This window comes from Protopterus annectens, chromosome 1.part1 (genome assembly GCF_019279795.1).
Source record: "Protopterus annectens isolate FY-2018-M chromosome 1.part1, PAN1.0, whole genome shotgun sequence".
Taxonomy (NCBI): domain Eukaryota; kingdom Metazoa; phylum Chordata; order Ceratodontiformes; family Protopteridae; genus Protopterus; species Protopterus annectens.
Window position 1 is genome coordinate 385,777,019 of NC_056726.1, and position 21,690 is coordinate 385,798,708.

Genomic DNA, 21,690 nt, shown 5'->3' on the forward strand with positions numbered 1-21,690 from the left:
ACAACATGTCTGTGGTCTGGTACTTGAACAAGCAAGGTGGAACCGAATCTTACCCCCTTTGTCGAGAAGCCCTCAGGGTATGGGAATGGGCTGTGTCCCAGCATTTTCCCGGGGAAATCCAACGTGATAGCGGACAAACTGAGCAGGGCAATACTTTTGCCTCATGAGTGGTCTCTCAACCGAGTTGCGAATTTGATTTTCCACAAATGGGGCCAGCCTTGCTGCGACCTCTTTGCCAGACACATCAATACCAAATGCAGAAGCTACTTTGCCCTAATACCACCTCCAGGACATCCCCCAAGAGATGCACTTGTGCACGATTGGCCCCCGGGTCTCCTTTATGCATTCCCATCCTTTCCATTGATACCCAGGTTTTTACAGAAAGCGAAATCGCTAGGAAGGACAGTTATCCTCATTGCCCCCTACTGGCCTCAACAGATTTTGTTCCCCTTCCTTCACCATCATCTGCTGGAGAACCCGTGGTTCCTGGACCCAGTTGTAGACCTTCTGACACACCCGCCAGGGGACCTCCATCCTTCACTGCAGTCCCTAAAGCTGACTGCTTGGCTAATCCACTTCCCCTAATTGCCAGGCTTCATTCTATCTCAGATGATACAAGACAAATCCTTTTGTCTTCTCATAAGCCATCCACCAGGAAACTATACCACAGTAAGTGGAACAGGTTCACAATTTGGGCCAACATACAGAAAATCAACCCTTTCTGAGCTCCTCTGTCATCCATTTTAGAAGTTTTGACAAAGATCTTTAAGGAAGGAGCAGCAGCTGCCACAGTTAGAGTCCAGTTAGCCGCCATATCAAATTTCCACCTTGGATTCGATGGGTTGAACGTTATGCGCCATAAGTTATCTAAGGCTTTTCTTAAAGGTGCCTTTCATATGAGACCTCCTGTCAAAATCCCTTATTCTCCCTGGAATTTGAATTTTATGCTGTCTCAAAATTATTCTTCCCCCTTTCGAACCAGCATCTTCTTGTGATCTCAAATATTTGTCCTGGAAGACTATATTTCTGGTAGCCATTACTTCTGCCCGCAGAGTGTCAGAACTTAAAGCATTATCTGTCAGACCTCCTTACATAATTTTCCATGCTGATAGAGTATCTCTCAGAACAAACCCCTCCTTTTTGCCTAAAGTCTGTTCTGAATCCAATATCAATCTGGTCATTGAGCTGCCAGTCTTTTTTCCCAACCACTCTAACAAATTGGAATACATGCTACACAAACTTGATGTACACAGACAGCTCAGATTTTATCTTGACAGAACTTAGGATATTAGAAAATCAGATCAACTTTTTGTATCCTTTTCGGAGGTCAGAAAAGGTAATCCAGTGGCTAAAATGGCTATCTAAATGGTTATCAGATTGTATATCCTTTGTTTATGCGAATGCAAGCATGCCATTGACACACAAACCTAAGGCTCATTCTACCAGAACCATTTCTACATCTTCTGCCTTTCAGGCTAAATTGCCCCTTGACAATATTTGTGCTGCAGCCACTTGGTCTAAGCCTCATACCTTTATCACACATTACAAAGTAGATAAGGCTTCCAGGGACAGGTCTTACTTTGGTTCCACAGTACTGAAAAACGTACTTCCATGAGCCACCCAAGATTGAGGTTGCTAGGGACGCTACCCATCAGTGAGAATAAACGGCGAGATTTAACAACTTCACATAAAGAAGTTATGTACTTACCATAACGTTCCATGTGAGTTGTTTATCTCGCCTTTATTCTCCCGCCCCTCCCTCCTTCCCCCTCCTGGCTGACAGTTGACTTAGAGTCTAGTAACATCCTGGTTATTCAATACTTCCTCTTCCCCTTTGGGAAGTGCTTCCTTGTAGAAATAAATCAAAGGGTATATATACTCTCAGCAAACAAGATCTGAGGTAATTCCAGCAGTGCATTCTGGGATAAGGGACTTGGTCTTGAGCTACTGGCAAACCTTGAGCTTTGCTATCGGCTGTGTCAGAGCCGAGGATCATAGAGATAGAGTGTCTCTGAGAACTAATCCGTCATTTCTGCCTAAAGTGATCTTTGAAATGTTCATTAATCAAGCCATTGAACTGCCAGTTTTCTTTCTCAATCATTCAAACAGAGGAGATTATTGCCTACATACCCTAGATATACATAGGCAAATCCATTTTTACTTAAACAGGACTAAACCTTTTCATAAATCTGACCAGTTATTTTTGGCCTTTTCTGGACTTAGATTAGGATCTGCTGTTGCTAAGGTCACATTAGCTAGGTTGAAGGACTGTGTGACCTTTATTTATACACAACGTAATGTATCATTGCCTACTACCATGAAAGCGCATTCAACAAGGTTGGTGCCAACTTCTGCTGCCTTCCATGCCAGAGCTTCTTTACATGACATCTGTGCAGCTGCAACTTGGACTACGCCTCATACCTTCATCAATCATTACAAATTTGATTTGGCCTCCAGGGGAAGAGCATCTTTCGGTTCTATGGTGCTCAGGAATGTCCTTCCATGAGAGCCTCCCAGGAATAGAGGTAGCTGGGGACTCTGTCCCATGAGTAAGGAATGAACTAGGATTAACAATTATCAGATAAAGAAGTTATATCTTACATAGCATTCCATCTGTATTGTTGATCCTCGTTCAGTCATTATGATCCTCCCTCCTTCCCCCTCCTGTGGTTTCTAGTGGATCTCACCATCCGGTTCTCTTATGTTATTTGACCAGAGGTAGCCTCTACCTTCTTTGACTTGCAAACTCAATCTGAGGTAACAGGGAGAGGTGGATTGTGGGTAAGAGTTTAGCTCGAGAGTTTGAAGCTGACGCGAGCTTGGAAAATGGCCGGCTCGGTTGCGGGCTCGGAACCGATATCCATGCGTAATGACTGAATGAGGATCAACAATACAGATGGAACGTTATGGTAAGACATAACTTCTTTTTTCCTTGGACTTGGATGCCATACCTTTGTCTATAAGTTACGCAACATGGAATGATTTCCTCACCACTGTAGATACATGATGATCAAAGGCTAGATTACTTTGTGTGTTCCCCGAGTACCTGACTACTGGGTCAACTATTAGGGGTGTTTTATCAATATGGTACTTACCAGGGGTAGATGACTCCCCGAAGGGTACTGTTATGCATTCCTTGGCATTAAGTTTTAGTCCATGGCTCTGACACCAGCTGTTTGTCTGTGTCAGCTCTCCCTGGAGAACATTTGAGTCAGTGTGGGATTCAATGATGGCTCCTAATTTGCACTCATCTGCAAATTTAGTCAGCCAGAGGCCACTGATATTGGTCTTGACTTTAGAGAAGCAAATGCCAAAAAGGAGCTGTTCCAGGACCAATCCCTGAGGGACTCTGCTTGTAATTGGCCTTATTGTAGAGGTGGACTCCCCAATTATGACTTCCTGGGTCCTGTCTGTGAGCCAGCTGGTTATCCACCAGGTAGCGTAAGGGTTTTTACCTAACCTCTTGAGCTTGTCAACAATGCCCAAATGGGATATTGTATCAAATGCCTTGGCCAGGTCAAGAAAGGCAGTGTGAACCATTTTGCCCATATCCATTGCTTTGCTGACCTTCTCAAAAGTCATCTACTATGTTAAGTAATCATGACCTGCCCCTGATGAAACCAAATTGGGTTGGGTCTAGTGTCTGGAGGTTTCCTATGTTATTGATCATTTCCATCAAAAAAAAAAAAAATCTCTTGTTTTCCCACCTTACTGAACTAGAGTAGTCCAGTTTCAGAGTTGCTGATCCCTGGGCTTTGTTTTTAGTTCCTGTTACTGATCCATTGCCTTATTAGGAAGGAGGGAAGTTTCTTTGCTTACCAGTGGGAGTGGGAAGCACTGAGCAGCCTTTTTGTCCGAATTGGTGAAGTTTCAGCCAGAAACTAGTAGTCCATTGGTCGTTTTGGGCCAATTCCTAGCTCCTTTCAGCCCCCTGCTATAAAACACGCTAAACACGCGTTTTCCAGCTTGTACCAACTCAGCACAGATCCTCGTGGTGGCCTGCAGAGTGATCCAAGCAGCAGAGAGCTAAAAGAGTGACTTTCTACCAGATATAAGTATTTTTGTGGCTTTCCCACTGTTATTAAGCTAGCGACTGCATTTCGCCTGTTTTACTGCTACTTTTTTACACTGTTTATTGCACTTTAAGTTACTAATTGTTGCAAATTGTTTCTGTAGGCTACACACTAAAGTGCGCTAGCCGATTTACAGCATTTATAGCATTTACTGTCTGTTTTTTTCCTTATCTCTGTAATAAAACAAAAAAATCTCTTGTTTTCCCACCTTACTGAACTAGAGTAGTCCAGTTTCAGAGTTGCTGATCCCTGGGCTTTGTTTTTAGTTCCTGTTACTGATCCATTGCCTTATTAGGAAGGAGGGAAGTTTCTTTGCTTACCAGTGGGAGTGGGAAGCACTGAGCGGCCTTTTGTCCGATTTGGTGAAGTTTCAGCCAGAAACTAGTAGTCCATTGGTCGTTTTGGGCCAATTCCTAGCTCCCTTCAGCCCCTGCTTATAAAACACGCTAAGCGTTAGCTGATTTAGCGTGGAGTTGCCACTGTTGCACACAAGAGCAGCGGTTAAACAAGGTTAAACTATTCGGCCATCTAAATTCCACTCTTCAAATTTTCCCTTAGAACTACCTTCCTCGAGCTGTACTGCTGATCTAACCAGCATATCCTATAACTGAAAAGTTCATCTCTACTTGATTCCCAAGTAGACTATTCTCTATCTGTAAAGCCTAGCACTTACTCCTACAGTACTTGCACCTTGATAAAGCACTCTTATTATAGATAGTACCCCACCAGCCTAAAACCCACTTCCCGGAGTCCTTTGAAAGTCTCTTTATCTACTACTTCTAGTATGTCGAGGGATCAGTTGCTAGTGTCCTCTCCAGCTCAACTGGTGAACCTGGGAATATTGAGGCAATGTTACAATTGCCTCATGTACACAGACAATCCTCTCCTTCTCCCACAAAACACAAATACATGCGAGAGATGCAACTATACGGCCAAACTGGAGGCTGAGCTCTCTCAACATAGGACTGGCAAGACCAGACAGGAGGAGAAGGTAACCACACACAATACATACTCAGTCACACATGGTACCATCACAACTTCAAATCATACACATACTCACACAAAGACATACTCGGAGGCTCTGATCAAAAATTTACCAAAACAGCAGAGGCCACCAAAGCAGACACCCAAACAACTACCACCTCACGACCCAACACATGCAACACATAGACCACACAGTCAGAGTGTCAAACAGTCACAGCCCTTAGGGCCAAACAAAATGCCAGACACACTTGTCATTGGTGATTCCATAGTCAGACACACTGACGTCCCGCTCACCAGACTGAGTAAGGAGAAAGTCACAGTAAGCGGCCTGTCGGGCGCTAGAATCCGCCACATAACGCAAGCACTCAGGTCTCTCAACAGCAGGTACAAGTACGACTCAGTCATTGTCCACGCTGGTGTCAACGACCTGAGACGTACCTCCTTGGACTACATGAAAAGGGACATCGAGGAGCTCTCTGATTATGTAGCCCAGGCAGGTATGACCCTGACCTTGAGCAGTATCCTACCTTCACCTAGAATGATGCCACAATACAGTGATAAGATGATCAGCTTTAATAATTGGCTTAAATTCTGGTGTCATTCAAAGGGGATCCAATGTCTGTCTGCCTGGGATGACATGCTGGACAAGCCACGCTGCTTCAAGGGACGGCTTGCACCTGTCATCCCTGGGCTTCTGGATATTGGCAAAGGCTCTTGCCACCCCCATAGTGCCTTTTTTAGGCAAGGCTCAAATTCTAAACCTACCACCCTAGAACACCAAAAGGAAAAAAACTAAGGGTAATGCTGCTCAATGCCAGAAGTCTCAATCTCAAGATGCACGCACTCGAGGCCCTTCTCAATATGGAGAACATTGATGTCTGTGCTGTGACAGAAACCTGGTTCAAGGCTCCTGAGAGCACCCCAGCACTAACAGGTTTCACCTCATATCATGCGTTCCGGCCCCAAAATCCGGACAACACCAAGAAAGGAGGGGGGCTGTCCATATTCATAAAGGACACCCACACCTCAAGGTTGGTGGCAACGCACGATGCATCGGAGACCATCCAGGTGCAATTAACCATAGGCAAGACTGCACTGCAATTTGTAGCATGTTACAGGCCACCCTCTCAAACTCAGGAACCTCACATGGCCTTCCTGAAAACATTGGAGGGATAAATGTATCTCCAAACACCATCATACTAGGTGACTTCAACTACCCTAATATAGACTGGGAACACTACTCAAGCCCGAACACTCTAACCCAAAGATTCCTGGAGTTCATAAACTCAAATGCCATGGAACAACTAGTCACCATCCCCACAAGAGGAGAAAACATACTTGATCTCATCATCACGAACATGGGATCAAAATGTTCAACACCGAAGTATACCCCTCACTGGTGAGATCAGATCATAAACTAATCTCGCTGGAGGTCCTCATCCCGCCCCACCTGAAACAAAAAGACCACAGTGAAAAACTTCTCAAAAGCCGATTTCACACTTCTAAAAACTAGTGTGGTCTCCTTTAAGGCCCCTGAGCCAGTGGTAAACATTACTCAAACCACTGAATCACTTACAAATGCCTTCTACCAGCACCTACAGGACTGCATAGATCAGGCAATCCCAAACAAAACTAAGACTCTCTGTACCAAAGGCAAGCATCCAGTCTGGTGGACCCCAGCCATAAACAAGCTCTACAACAAAAGGAGGAAGCTACTACAAGATAGAGCAAAATCCTTGTAAGGTAAGACACCTTTGATCATTATAAGTAAAAAACTAAGAGCTCTCATAAAATCATCCAAGGCAAATTTTGAGAGAAAAATCGCCAAGGACTCTAAAGACAATCATAAGGCCTTCTTTAGCTATGTTAGAAACCTAGGAGGAAACTCCCAGATATGCTCAGAATTAGTTCAAAATGATGTGAAAATTACTGAACCTACACACATTGCTAACATACTGGCTGACAGGTTCAGTGCAAACTTCTCCCCCCCCCCCGGCCAAAAGGAGAGATATCTATTCCAGAGGATTGTAGCCCCCAAACATCTCCAACGCCCAGGTGAGAACTGCCCTCACTAAGGCAAAAACACAGCATCCATGGGACCGGATGGTGTCCCCGGCTGTGTGCTTCATGAACTCAACGAGGAATTAAACCCACAGTTAGGACAGCTGTTTAATCTTAGCCTCACCTCAGGATACGTACCCAAGGAGTGGCGCACGGCGACTGTGGTCCCACTTCATAAGGGCGGTGCCTCCACAGACCCTGGAAATTACCGCCCATTAGCTTGACAAGCCTTATCTGCAAAGCCATGGAGAGGATCATAATGGAACTCATAAATAAAGACATGGGGAACTTGCAGACTTTGGATCCAACCCAGTTTGGCTTTGTCAAAGGCAGATCCTGCCTCTTAAACTTGGTTGACTTTTTCGAGACAGTCACCAAGGCCATTAATGAGGGAAAGGCAGTCCATACAGCCTACCTCGACCTGGCAAAGGCCTTCGACACAATACCCCACTCAGGTATCAGCGAAAAACTCATCAGCTTGAATGTAAACCCATACATCACAAGATGGGTTGCAAACTGGCTAAGTGACAGAACCCACAGGGTCAGAGTTGCTGGAGCCATGTCAGACTCAAAGCCTGTCACAAGTGGTGTCCCACAGGGCTCAGTCCTGGGTCCACTCTTGTTCGGCATCTACTTTTCTGAAGTACAAGCAAACACAGGAGGGTTATGGCTGACAAAGTTTGCAGATGACTGCAAACTGGGCGCCATAGTCGAAAACACATCTGAAACAGATATCCTCCAGAAGGGCCTCACAGAAACAGATAACTGGTGCCAGAGCCATGGCCTGAAGTTAAACGCCAAAAATGCATAGTCATACCCTTTGGGAAAAACAAGGTTACCCCTAGCTACCATATAGGTGGCAATCCACTGAGCACAGAAAAAGTCATCAGGGATCTGGGGACCCAAGTTGACAGTAGCCTTCGCTTGACACTCATGTTGCTAAAGTAGTTAGGAAAACCTTCTATATCGCCCACCTGATCATGAAGGATTCACATCTAGATCAAGGGAGGTCATCGTCCCCTGTACTCATCACTCATTAGACCTATGATTGAGTACAATGCCCTGTTCGGAATGTATCTGACCAGACACCTGCTGCAGCTTGAAAGGCCCCAAAAGTTCCTCACCAGAAGGATAAAGGGTCTCAAAAATATGTCTTATGCTGCCCGACTGAAAGAACTCCAGCTCTATTCAGTCTCATACCGCTTGCTCAGAGGTGACCTGTGTCTGACATATAAGGCCATGTCAAACCCAGATTTGATGAATATGCTTCACCTCAAAAAATCTAGATCCCTCAGAACCACAAGGGCGAGACTTAAACCTTGACACGGTTATAAATAGAACATGCTGGAGGGACAGATTCATCACCCAGAGACTCCCTATGCTATGGAACAAAATCCCGGTACATGTGAGGCAGAGCACCTCGCTGGCCTTGTTCAAGAGGAATCTTGACCAATGGATGGGAGATCGCAGATATACCCCAGGGATTACTTCAGTGTCACTGCTTGACAGAGGCACAGAAAAATGATAGGCATAGTTTTTATTCAAACTAAAGGGGTGGCGAAAGCCACATAACTATGGGCTAGGCTTATAAATGCCCTTGGGCAGATAGCCTAGTATGAACCTATGATAATTCTTTCCATGGCTTTGCATATAAGATTAGTGAGACTTATGGGTCTATAGGTTCCAGGGCAAGATCTGTATGTAAGATGGACTGTTGCCGTTCTCCATTCGTGAGGCATGAAGCCTTTTTGAAGACTACAGTTAAATAGCAATTCCAGAGGGTCTGGTAGGTCATATTTCATGCTATTTAGAAGGTATCCTGGGATATTGTCTGGGCCCATTGATGCAGTGTTATTGGCCTTAAAGAGATTATAGGAACCTGTTCCCTAGTGATAGCAGTGGGAGTTACATTTGAAGGTATTTCCTGAGGGAAGGTTGGGGGTAGAGATGAGTAAAGTTGGAGCTGAATTTGTCAGCTAGTAGGTTTGCTATATTTTCTGGCTCAATATAGGTGGTTCCATTAACAATGAGCTTTGCACACACAATTGTGTATTGCCTTTGAGGTTGCAGACATAGTTAAAGAATGCCTTGTGGTTGTTCTTTGCCTGGGAGGCAAAATTTAGCTCAAATTTGACTTTGGTAGACTATTTGTCCTCTGAGTTGTTTTAGTTTGATGAGAGTGCTTTTATCCTCCGGGGTGCTGCACCTACTGATTTTGACATGATTCTCTTCCTTTTGTTATACAGCCTGCTGATGTGATTCCATCACAGTGGCTTGTTGTTTGAGTTCTGTACTTCTTCCTGGTGTGTACAGCTGCCTGTATGCAGCTATTAACATGCTTGTATAGGGTTTCTGTTAACAGTTCTGCATAGGCAGCAGTGTTCTCAGGGTTTATGGGGGTGTGAAATTTTGCCAGGATGTCACTTAACAGTAGGAAGTTGGCCTTAGCGTAGTTCCTGAATAGTCCACGGTTAGCTTGGGCTCCGGGTTTTATGTTTACTTCAGAGGAGACCATTTTGTGGTCTTACCTTCCAGCGAAGAAATTACACTAGGGGGTGTGCAGCACTCTCCCTTACTGGTGAGGACTAGATCCATTATGGTTGCACCCCTAGTCAGTGTATTGACAGTCTGTTCCAGGGAGTTTGTGTTTACAAAATCCAGGAACCTCTGTACCTGTACATATGGTGTCATATATGATTCCCAATTATTAGTGGGATAATAAAGGTTGCCCATGAATGTGGTATTGGGTTGGATAGTGAGTGTTTTCAGTAAGTTTAAATACATGGTATGGGTTTCCTGGGTCATAAAGTGGGACCTATAACTTGTGAGGAAATGGTATTGGATTTCGCCTATGGCGATTTGAACTTGGAGAAGCTCAAGTACATTGTCTTGTTTGACCAGCCTTGAGGTATATTTATTTTTGATGTAAATCGATATTCCACATTTAGTTCCTGTCTGTGCAGTAGCTGGTCTAAATATATGGAAGGCATTATAACCTTGCACAGTTGGTGTGGTCTCCACAGCTTTAAACCACACCTCAGTTACTGCACAGACATCAGCATTCTCTAGGGTGAAGAGAGCTTCTAGGGAGTGGAGTTTTTTGTTTAGACCTCTAGCATTGAGCACTAACACCTTTAGATTTTCTTAGTTTAAATTTGCTTTCTAAACATACTGGAAAATATTAATATACAACCAAATACCCTAATACTGGGTGATTTCAACTACCCTGCCATTAACTGGGAAAACTACACGTGCACCAATACCTTTGCCCAACGGTTCTTGGAATTCATAAATTCCAATGCCCTGGATCAACTAATCCATAGTCCCACCAGAGGCTCCAATATCCTAGACCTGGTCATTACCAAGATGGGAAATCGATGCTCCACACCTATGGTCACCTCCTCGTTGGTCAGGTCAGACCATAAGCTAATCACTCAACATCCACATCCCACAGTATGGAAATCCATAAAAAACTTCTCCAAGGCCAACTTCATGCTACTCAAGTCAGAAGTTACAAACTTCATGACACCCATGCAGATGGGAACTGAAAGTTCGACTGCTGAGTCCTACACTAAGGCATTGTACAAGCACATCCACTCATGCATGAATCGTGCCATCCCAAATAGAACCAAGATGCTCTCCTCCAAAATAAGGAAGCCAATCTGGTGGTCCCCTGCCATAAACAAACTTTACAACAAAAGGAAAAAACTGTTGCAGAAAAGAGGAAAATCCCAGGATGCAAAAAACTCCCTTACCAGCCACAGTAAGAAGCTGAGATCCCTCATAAAATCCTCCAAAGCTAGTTACGAAAATAAAATTGCCAAAGATTCCAAAGACAACCACAAGGCATTCTATAACTATGTCAAGAATCTAAATGGCAATGCTCAGATCTGCTCTGAGCTACAACAGAATGGCATTAAATATACTGATCCCAAGGATATTGCCAATATCCTGGCAGATCGATTCTGTGCCAACTTCACCCCTCTCTCACCCCCTAAATGGCCCATCTCAATACTGGAAGATTGCCAAATTCTGGTAATAATGGCCACACAGGTAAACAACGCACTCTCCAAAGCTACAAATACAGCATCCATGGGACCAGATGACATCCCGGGCTGTGTACTACATGAACTACAAAATGAACTAGCACCTTACCTAAGTGTCATGTTTTATCATACCCTCACTTCAGGTTTTGCGCCCACTGAGTGGCGAACAGCTACAGTTACCCACTCCACAAGGGGGGATCCACCTTGGATCCCGGGAACTACCGCCCCATCAGTCTGATAAGCCTGATCTGCAAGGCCATGGAGCGTATTATCATGGAACTTATAAACAAAGACATTGGCAACCTTAAAACACTGGACCCCACCCAGTTTGGGTTCGTGAAGGGCCAATCTTGTCTCCTGAACCTTATTGACTTCTTTGAATCAGTCTCCAGAGCCGTGTACGAGGGTAAGGCAGTCCACACAGCCTATCTGGACCTCGCCAAGGCCTTTGACACCATCCCCCACTCTGGAATCATAGATAAACTTACTAAGCTGGGCATTAATCCCTGCATTACTCGATGGGTTGCCAACTGGCTTACTGACAGAACCCACACTGTAAAAGTAGCCGACTCCAAATCCAGCTCCAGACAAGTGGAGTACCTCAGGGTTCAGTCCAACACTAAGGGACTCTGGCTAACAAAGTTTGCAGATGACTGCAAACTGGGAGCCATTACTGAATCCCCAAATGATGTGGATACTCTACAAAAAGGCCTTACAGAAACAGATGTTTGGTGCCAGAGCCATGGGCTCAAGCTCAATGCCAAGAAATGTATAGATCTGAAGTAGTTAACTTAATTTGTGCAGCAACCTATGGGAATTGGATCCGACCTTGGATCCGAGCTGGCAGTTTTCAACAGCTTTAGATCTGAGCTCCAACTCCTCCCCCTACCCATAATCCCCTGCCAACCTTGACTGACCTCAGATCTAGTTTGCTGTGGTTATCCAACAGCAGCTTGATCTAGAGTTCCAGTCGTTAGAGACTTTTTTGTGAGACAAAAATGTACTTTTTTCTTCTCTTTTCTTCTGTTTTTGGTTGTGAGTGTTTCCAGGTCCCTTTTTGTACAAACCCTCTCTAGTTTGTATTTTTTGTCATTTACCTCCCTCTTCCTTCGTGGTTCCGTTAGTGTTGTGTGTGTGTGTGTTTGAGGCCTAACGTGTGTGGGTTCTCTTTTAATTAAAATGGCTGAGGCCCCAAAGCCGATCTTTTCTAAGTGCACCGAGTGTGGCCATAAGCTGTCCCCGGCAGATGGCCACACTCGGTGTGTGTTGTGCCTTGGGGTTGAACACCTGTCTTCTGGTTGTTCCATCTGTGCGGCGTTCAACCCCAGGGTACTCAAGGACCGGAGGTCTAAGCTGATTCTGGCGGGTCTTCTGCCCCCGGATTCGGCTTCTACCTCCGGTCCTCCTGCGGCTCCCGCTGTGGCGGCTGCCACTTCTGCTCCCCCCCCCCCGGCCGGGACTCAACCTCCCGCCTTAGGCCCGGAGGAGAGGGAGGCCAGGAAAGAGAAAAGGAGGGAGAAACACCACAAGCGGCAGGCCGAGGCCTCTGCTTCGGCCCCCCCTGGCTAAGCGGTCTTCTCCCTCCAGGACTTCTGGGTCTCCTCCGTCTCTGATCCGGTCCCCATGCTTTTCACCGGGTCCTGAGGAGGAGGGTACCCTGATCTCCTTCGAGGTCATCGAGGCGACACTCCCGTCCCACCTCGGTGGCCTCATCGAGATCAACCCGAAGTCTCACGGATGCAGATTTGGACCGGATGATGAGAAGATTCCTCCAGGCCCAACTGCAGATGGGAGTGCTCCTGCCTCCCCCCCTCCGGGGGTGAGATCAACCCCTTTTTTTGCCCTGATAGCTCCTTCTCCGTCCCGCTTCCTGGGCTCGGAGTCTTCGGAGCCGGGCAGTCTTGGAGCCGGGGGGGTGTCGGCACCAATAGTCTCGGGTACTTCGGCGCTGACACTTCCCTCGAGTCTGTCAGGTCCATTTTCTTCAGATCCGAGCTCTCGGAGCCGAGGGCTGAGCTTTTGACCCGGGGGTATCGGTATGCCTTCGGCTCTGTCCAGGTTGGAGCATACTGGTCCATCAGATCCGATCGCTTCGGCGCCAGCCCCAATCCGTCCGTCGGATCCGAGTGAGGGTCTGCTTTCGGATCCCAGAGAGAGCAGCTCTCCCTTGGCATTCAACGTGGTGGAGAGGGCCCTGTCGAGAGATTCCAGGCCCCCGGCCCTTGCCACGGCTCCACCCTGCACTCCTTCTCTGTTGGGCCCGACTTCTATCACCCGGCCCCAGGGACAGCCTGCTCTGACATCCCAGGTTGTTCCTTTGGAACAAGACATGGCTGGTGAGACCTCCTCGGACAGCCCCCCCGAGGAGGTTCCTCACAAGTGAAAGTGCAAAAGGAGGCACCTGGACTCCCCCGAGTCCTTGACTGAGGACACGGATTTGGAGGAAGGGGAAGGCTCCCCAAGATCACCTTCCCCGAAGATGTCTCATTTGGTGACATCATGGAGATGCTCAGGATAAGGGGGGGTGGTCTGCCCCAAAGCCTACCTCGGACGAATCTGTGTTCCTGGAGGCGTTTGAAGCAGGCCCGTCTACCTCTTGGGTGTCCCCTCCGGCTGACCCCCTGGTAGATTTGATTATCTCCAGGGCGTGGAAGGTGCCGGACACTGTGGAGCCAGTCCCCAAGCGCCCGAACAAAATTCTTAGCCCACCCTCTGACAAGTCCCACTGGAGTAAGGGTCCCCCTGTAGATGCCATGTTGGTGGCGGTGGCCACCAAGAGGGAACTAGCTTAGGAGAGTCCCTCGGTTCATCCCCCGAGCAAGGAGTCTCGGTCGATGGACCGTTTAGGGAAGCGGGTCTTTAGTTCGGCTACCTTCTCTGTGAGGTCGCTGAACTACAAGGCACATGTGCTTCGACTGCAGCGGGACCTTATCAAAGAGTACGCTGCATCGCCCCCCGAGTCCATGTCGGCGGAGGACAAGTGATTGCACTCCACCCAGATGGCCACTCTCCGATCTATATCAAACACCTCTATCCGGCTACTGTCCCATGCCACGGAGGGAGCCGCTAGATCCAGTGGAGCAGGCCTTGTCATGAGGCGTCAGGCCTGGCTCCGGCACTGTGATTTCGCGGAACCCTTCTATGCGTCTTTCGCTAATGCCCCTTTCGATGGTTCTGCCCTTTTTGGCAAAACTGTTTGCAATACCTTGGTCCAGAGTGAGAAGAACGGGAAGATGTCTGCTGTCGGAGTCCGCTTCTCTGCTCCCCAGAGGTCCTTCTCCAAGAACCAGAAGGGACAGAAGAAGATGTGGTTCCGAAAGTTGCAACAGTCCCATCCTGCTCCGGACTCCCAGCCCTTCCACGGCAGAGGAGGGCAGGGTGGACACCGCCTTAGAGGCAGAGGTGGCCCGCGGAACTTTGGATCCAGAGAACCCTTCTCAGACCAACCCACGCAACACCCCTGAGGGGTTGCCCGACTGCTCCACTCTGGAGGCAGTCGGGGGCGTTTCTCGAAGCACCTAGCAGCTTGGGAGTCCATCACGACATACCGCTGGGTGCTTCGCATTATATCCAGAGGATCCAGATTCCCTTTTCTCTTTACCCACGCAGCCCCAGATACCTCCCCGATGTCCCACCCGATCAGAGGGAGGCCGCAGCAACAGAGATCCAACAGTTGCTGGAAAAAAGAGCCATCCAACACATCCCCCCAGACCAGTGTGGGTCGGGGTTTTACTCCAGGTTCTTCTTGGTGCCAAAAAAAACGGGGGACTTAAGACCTATCCTCGACCTCTCCCCCCTGAACCTGTCAGTAACCAAAGAGAAGTTCCGCATGGTCACCCTTCAATCCATTCTCCCCCTTTTGCGGGAGAATGACTGGATGTGCTCTATAGACCTCAAGGATGCGTACTACCACATTCTGATGGACAGGTGATCCAGAAGGTTCCTTCGCTTCTGGCTAGAAGCCAGTCATTTCCAATTCAGGGTCCTTCCCTTTGGTCTCACCACATCCCCCAGGGTGTTCACCAAAGTGTTAGCGGCCCACCTGAGGCTCCAGGGAATTCAGGTCTACCCATACCTGGACGACTGGCTGCTGACCACCCCAACAAGGCATCTACTCTACGCAGCCAGAAACTACTTTCTTCGTCTAGCTCCCCAGCTGGGGATCACTATCAACATAGAGAAGTCATCTCTTACCCCGACTCAGACTATAGACTTCATAGGGGCAAGATTAGACACAAACAAGCTCCTAGCTTTCTTGACCACAGACCGGCTATGAACCCTGAGGCTACATGTGTGGGCCATTCTACATTCTCCAGCTCCTCCGGCGGAATTGGTCCTGAGGGCTCTAGGCTCAATGGCGGCGGCAATCAACCTTTTGACAATGGCGCGTTTGAACATGAGGGTCTTACAATGGACCCTCCAAGTCCAGTGGTCCTTCCTTCAATTTCCTCTGAGCCATCTCATTCCCCTCAGCAGGGCTTGCAAGAGGGCCCTGTTATGGTGGCTCCAATCTCCGAACCTCCAGGAAGGATGCCCCTTTTCTATGGCCCCTCCCCTAGCCACTGTGACCACGGATGCCTCCCGCCTCGGGTGAGGGGGGCATTGTTCGGGCAGGACAGTCCAAGGCACGTGGGACCCCACAGAGACCTCTCTGCATATCAATGTCCTAGAGATGAGGGCAGTGCTGTTAGCGTTGCAAGCACTTCAGGACCTTCTTCCTGTAGGAACTATTGTGATTCAGTTGGACAATATGTCTGTTGTCTGGTGCATCAACAAACGGGTGGACCAGGTCTTACCCACTCTGTCGAGAGGCCATGAGGGTGTGGGAATGGGCGATTTCCACCAACCGCTTTCTTATAGCAACACACATTCCGGGGCGGTCCAACATCCTAGCGGACAGACTAAGTCGCACCATCCTGTTACCACACGAGTGGTCTCTGAATCCCGAGATAGCGAATCGGATTTTCGCCGAATGGGGTCACCCCTGTTGCGATCTCTTTGCTTCTCCCTCAAACACAAAATGTTACGACTACTTCGCTCTCATTTCCCCCTCTGGGGAACCTCCGAGAGATGCTCTGGTGCATGCTTGGCCTCCCGGTCTACTTTATGCTTACCCTCCTCTTCCTCTGATGCTGAAGTTTCTACAGAAAGCCAGCCGGTTGGGGAGCAGGATAATCCTCATTGCCCCATTCTGGCCTCGTCAAACCTGGTTCCCTTACCTTTGGTCTCATCTGGTGAATCCTCCTTGGATTCTGGATCCCCGTCCGGATCTAATATACCACCCCCTAGATCTCCCAGTCCCGAATCTGGACAATCTCAAGCTCACAGCTTGGCTGCTCCAGTTCCACTTGTATCTAGGACTCCCGGTATCTCTTCCACAGTCAAAACTATTCTAGTAGCAGCGCACAAGCCTTCTACTAGAAAGATCTATAGTAGCAAATGGAAACGTTTCTCCATTTGGGTGGAACGTCGAAATTTGGATCCTTTCACAGCTCCTTTGCCTGCGGTATTAGACTTCCTGTCAGGGCTGTTTCATCAGGGGGCTAGCTCCTCCACAGTCAAGGTTCAACTAGCAGCTATCTCTCATTATTATGTGGGAAATTAACTGGGCCCTTTGATCACCACGAAATTGTGCAAGACTTTTTTGAAGGGCACCTTTCTGCTCAGACCTCCAGTGAAGGATGTTGTCCCTCCTTGGGATTTAACGCTGGTGCTTCAGGCCTTGACAGCTCCCCCGTTTGAGCCTGCAGCTTCAGTAGATCTTAAATTCTTGTCATGGAAAACGGCCTTTCTTGTCGCTATCACCTCGGCTCGAAGGGTCTCTGAACTACAGGCCCTCTGTGTAAAACCCCCATATTTGACTTTTCACAAGGATAGAGTTTACCTCAGGACCAATCCCTCTTTTCTTCCCAAGATTGCCTCTGAATCGAATATTAACCAGTCCATCAACCTACCAGTCTTCTTCCCTAATTACCAAAACAAAGGGGAATACAAATTACACTCACTGGATGTGCATAGACAACTTCGCTTCTACATCCACAGGACATCTGGTCATAGGCAATCTGACCAGTTCGTCTCCTTTGCCAAATTTAACTTGGGTAAATCTGTGTCTAAAGTCACGCTGTCTAGATGGATTTCGCAGTGTATCCTTTTAGCATATGAAAGTTCTGGCATGCCCACTCTACTCGGTCTGTCTACCTCTGCGGCTTTTAGAGCTAGAGTCTCTTTGGATGATATTTGTTCGGCAGCCACTTGGGCCTCATCTCATATCTTTATCAATCACTATAAATTGGACATTATCTCCAGAGGGAGAGCATCCTTTGGCTCTGCAGTGCTCCGAAACATCCTTCCATGAAGGCCGCCCAAGGTTCAGGTAGCTGGGGACTCTGTCCCATAGATTGCTGCACAAATGAAGTTAACTACTTCAGATTAAGAAGTTATGTACTTACCACGTTCCATCGGAGTAGGTAAACTTCATTTGTCAGCAACCGTCCCTCCCTCCTGCCCCCTCACTTACAAATGTTTTCATACTCAGGTCCATGGGTGTTACCCACTTTATCTTGAAAGTATTAATCTTCGAGCAGTATATGCTTTTGGGCAAACTTGATCTGAGGTCAGTCAGGGTTGGCAGGGGATTATGGGTTAGGGGAGGAGCTTGGAGCTCGGTTCTAAAACTGTTGAAAACTGCCGGCTCAGATCCGAGGTCGGATCCGATTCCCATAGGTTGCTGACAAATGAAGTTTACCTACTCAGATGGAACGTTATGGTGAGTACATAACTTCTTATTATCCCCTTTGGGAAAAAACATGTACCCATGAATTATCACATAAGTTGCAGTACACTAAACACTGAAAGTGTGATAAGAAACTTAGGGACACAGGTGGACAGTGGTCTCACCTTCAATAATCACATCACCACAGCAGTCAGGAAATCCTTCTATGTGGCACACCTCATCACTAAGGACTTTTCATCCAGAAAAAAGGAGGTCATTGTCCCACTGTACTCATCCCTCATTAGACCCATTATAGAATGCAACGCCTCATTTGGTATGTACCTCTCAATACATCTGCAACAACTGGAAAGGCCGCATAAATACCTCACTAAAAGAATCACAGACCTAAAGCAGATGCCCTATGCTGGCCACCTTAAAAAACTTCAGCTATGCTCTGTTGCATATCGTCTACTCCGAGGTGATCTCTGCTTAACATACAAGGCCATGTCAAACCCAGAGCTGTTAGACATGCTACACTTAAAGAAATCCCAATCCCTCAGAGCCACACGCTCCAAGGATCTAAATCTTGTCATCACAATAAACAGAACATGCTGGAGGGATAGGTTCCTGACCCAGAGACTCCCCAGACTCTGGAATAGACTGCCCATACATGTCCAGCAGTGCGCCTCTTTGGCCCTCTTCAAAAGGAACCTTGATGATTGGATGGTAGAAAGGAAATTCACCCCGAGGATCACATCAGTCGACCTGCTAGACAGGGGTCCAGGGAAGTAAATAGTGTGGGAAGAAATAGCCAGGGAATTGTTATGGCTAGGCTTGTATAAGCCCTAGGGCCCATAGCCTAGTACCAACCTATGAACCTATTTTGGAAATACTTTTAGTTTGGCATTGCCTGAAAAAAGGCACAATGGGAGAGGACAGTGTTTTGGCTAATATTTGAAAGCCTAGAGGAGAGAGGTGCAGGCCATCCCTGGCAAAGCATCATGGTCTTTTGACCATCTTCCTCCATGCTGACAAATATTGCACCCCCTTAACACCAGAAATTAAGCCAATTATTTATTTCAGTCATCTTTTGTTTGCATTGTGGCATCATCCTTGCAGAAGGTAAAATGCTGCCCAATGCTAGGCTCATACAAGCCTGGGACACATATTCCAAGAGTTCGATGATGTCTCTCTCCATATAGTGTAGAAAGGTATGTCTCAGGTCATTTACGCCCACATGGACTATGACTGAGTCATACTGGTACTTCTGGTCTAATGACCTGAGTGTGTGTAATGTGATGAATCCTGGTCCCTGATAAGCAAACTGACTGTGACTTGCTTCTTACTGAGCCTGGTGGGCGGGACATCAGTGTGTCTCACAATGCAGTCTCCAGTGACCAGAATGTTAAATTGTGTGGTGGCTTTCCTTATTGACTTGTAAGTAGTCTCTCCATGAGATGTGACTGTATGTGTTGATGTGGGTGTTTTTGAAAGAGTGCATTTGGGGCTGCTGAGGGTTTTATGTGTACTTCATCAAGGAGGTCTTTGGGGTTTAGGAATAATTCATTTAAGTGGCTCAGCATATGTCGGTCTATATGTCTGCTTTGAATTGTGCGTGATGGGTGCAGCATGTGTACTACTGAGAACCTTATTGACATTAGGAGTGCTTTTATGTGAGAACTTTGCTTCCAGTGACATTGTATAAATACATCTCTCACATACCCTCAGTTTGTTTGAGAATTAACTGGCTGATAGTAAAGATGAGGCAGTTTCTACATTGCCTCAGGATGCCCATAATCCACCAAGCTGGCAACGGAGATAGTAGCAAAGTGCATATCCATGGCAACAGACCCTTTTTATTGATTAGATATTTGGAGTGAGAATATAAAGTAATGTCAGGAGTATTCGGTTTGCAACTCTGGGTGCAGTGCTTGTCACTGCAAGCTGGTTCTCCTGTGTGCAACTGCAACTAAGTATCCCTCTTGTATTTCACTTTTTCTTTTGCATATATTTCTTTGTTGTTACCAGCACTTATTTTTTACCCAGGTCAGCACTGTTAATAATACTTACAGGATTGCCGTTGAAGTATGCCCTTAGATCCCACATACCACTCTCCATCTTTCATATTGCTTTAATTGTTGTTCTGACCATTTATCTTCTGGCAATTCTATTATCCATAACTATTCCATAACTTAGCTTTTAAATTCCCAGTTATTCCTGCATCTAGGTGACAAATGGACCTATGCCTCTTCTCATTTGTACTTTATCTAGTCACTGCTTTTATGAATCTTTGGCATGTACATTTAAATTCTTGTACTGTTGAACTCTGCAGCATCATTTTTAGAGCAAGGTTCCTTTATTTCCTAACCTCTGCATTATTTTCTTTACTTCTATTTTTGTCCAGTGGCTCACCTCCTCATAATTAAGCAGAACTCGTTTTATGCAGAACATTTCTTTGAGATGTCACTTGAATTGCCTTCTAAATGTAATCCAAATATTTAGCTCTTTCAGAAACTCTGTGTGAATTTTTCTCAGAAATGTTTATAGTAGTACTTATACCTATCGTCTGGCACTATAGTAATGTCTTCTTATACCATCTGTTACATATCTCATTCCAACCTGGCATTGTTTTCTTTCATGTGTAGCTCACCCCTTGATGAATCATGGAATTTTCTCTGGTAACAGAAAGTAAGGAATCCACCCATTTTATGTTCTGGTAAAATTTCACTACATGGCTATATATGTACCACAAGACCCCCCCCCCCCCACATGAAAAAGGCTCGGTAGTCTACCTTCTCAGCAAAACCCAGTAAAGATATAAATGCTGCCACTTAAGCGTTGCTGCTTATTTGCTGTTTTATTTTATTTGGGTCTTTTTATCCCCAGAAGCTTTGCTTTTTTTCTGGCATTTTCTGTCTATATTATGTCCCTTCTCAAACTTTGTACCCCATTATATTATACATTTTTGTGCGCAAGGGAAACAATGCAAGGAAAGTAAAGCAACACTTTTTGAGAGACATTTCCTTAGAATCACAAGTTACTTTTCTGGTAATATCTCATTTCTTTCTCTTACCACAGTTTGATGGTTATCTATTATTTTAAGGTCTAGCTGAAGGAATTATTTACTGGCAAAAGGTCAACTGCTGTTCCTAAGAAGGATGACTGAGTCAGTTTTCAGCATTTTCAGTTCAAAAATGAGTGTTTTATTTAGCATTAGTAAAACGTTTTGCTATTGTGTGACATTAACTTGTCAGTATCTCACAAAAGGCTTACCTGCCTTTTAAGCAGTCTTACTAATTAAACTGAAACTGAACTTTTGAATCCCAAGTTGAAAAATAGTGTGTACAGTCATCTGCTGAGAATTCATTAAGAAATTCTACGCTACTTCTCTGAAACAACCTGTCTGGCATTTCTAAACCAACCAGTCTGAGGGTCTGCTCTCAGGGGTACGAGATACACATTATTGTTAAATATTTAGAGGGCACAAAATGGGAATTGCAGAATCTAATGAGGTCTACTGTTCTGTTACTGCTTTCCTTCTCCGTACTTGTAATTTTTATTCATTTTTATCTAGTCCACTAAAATGCTTCACTTTGGTGTCTGCCCTTTCTGCTCATGCATTTCTGTTAATAATGCCATCTCTACAGCCTAGCAACCATCAAGAGACCTGCAAACCAGAATAATACATGCTGTGAACTGCCATCTTACCTTGCAGAATGTGAGAGTCTTACTGCATCACATGGACTGATCTGTACTTAAAGTGTAGGTAGTACAGAGAGAAGTTTAAAGGTGCTGCAAGAAAAGTATTAAAAGT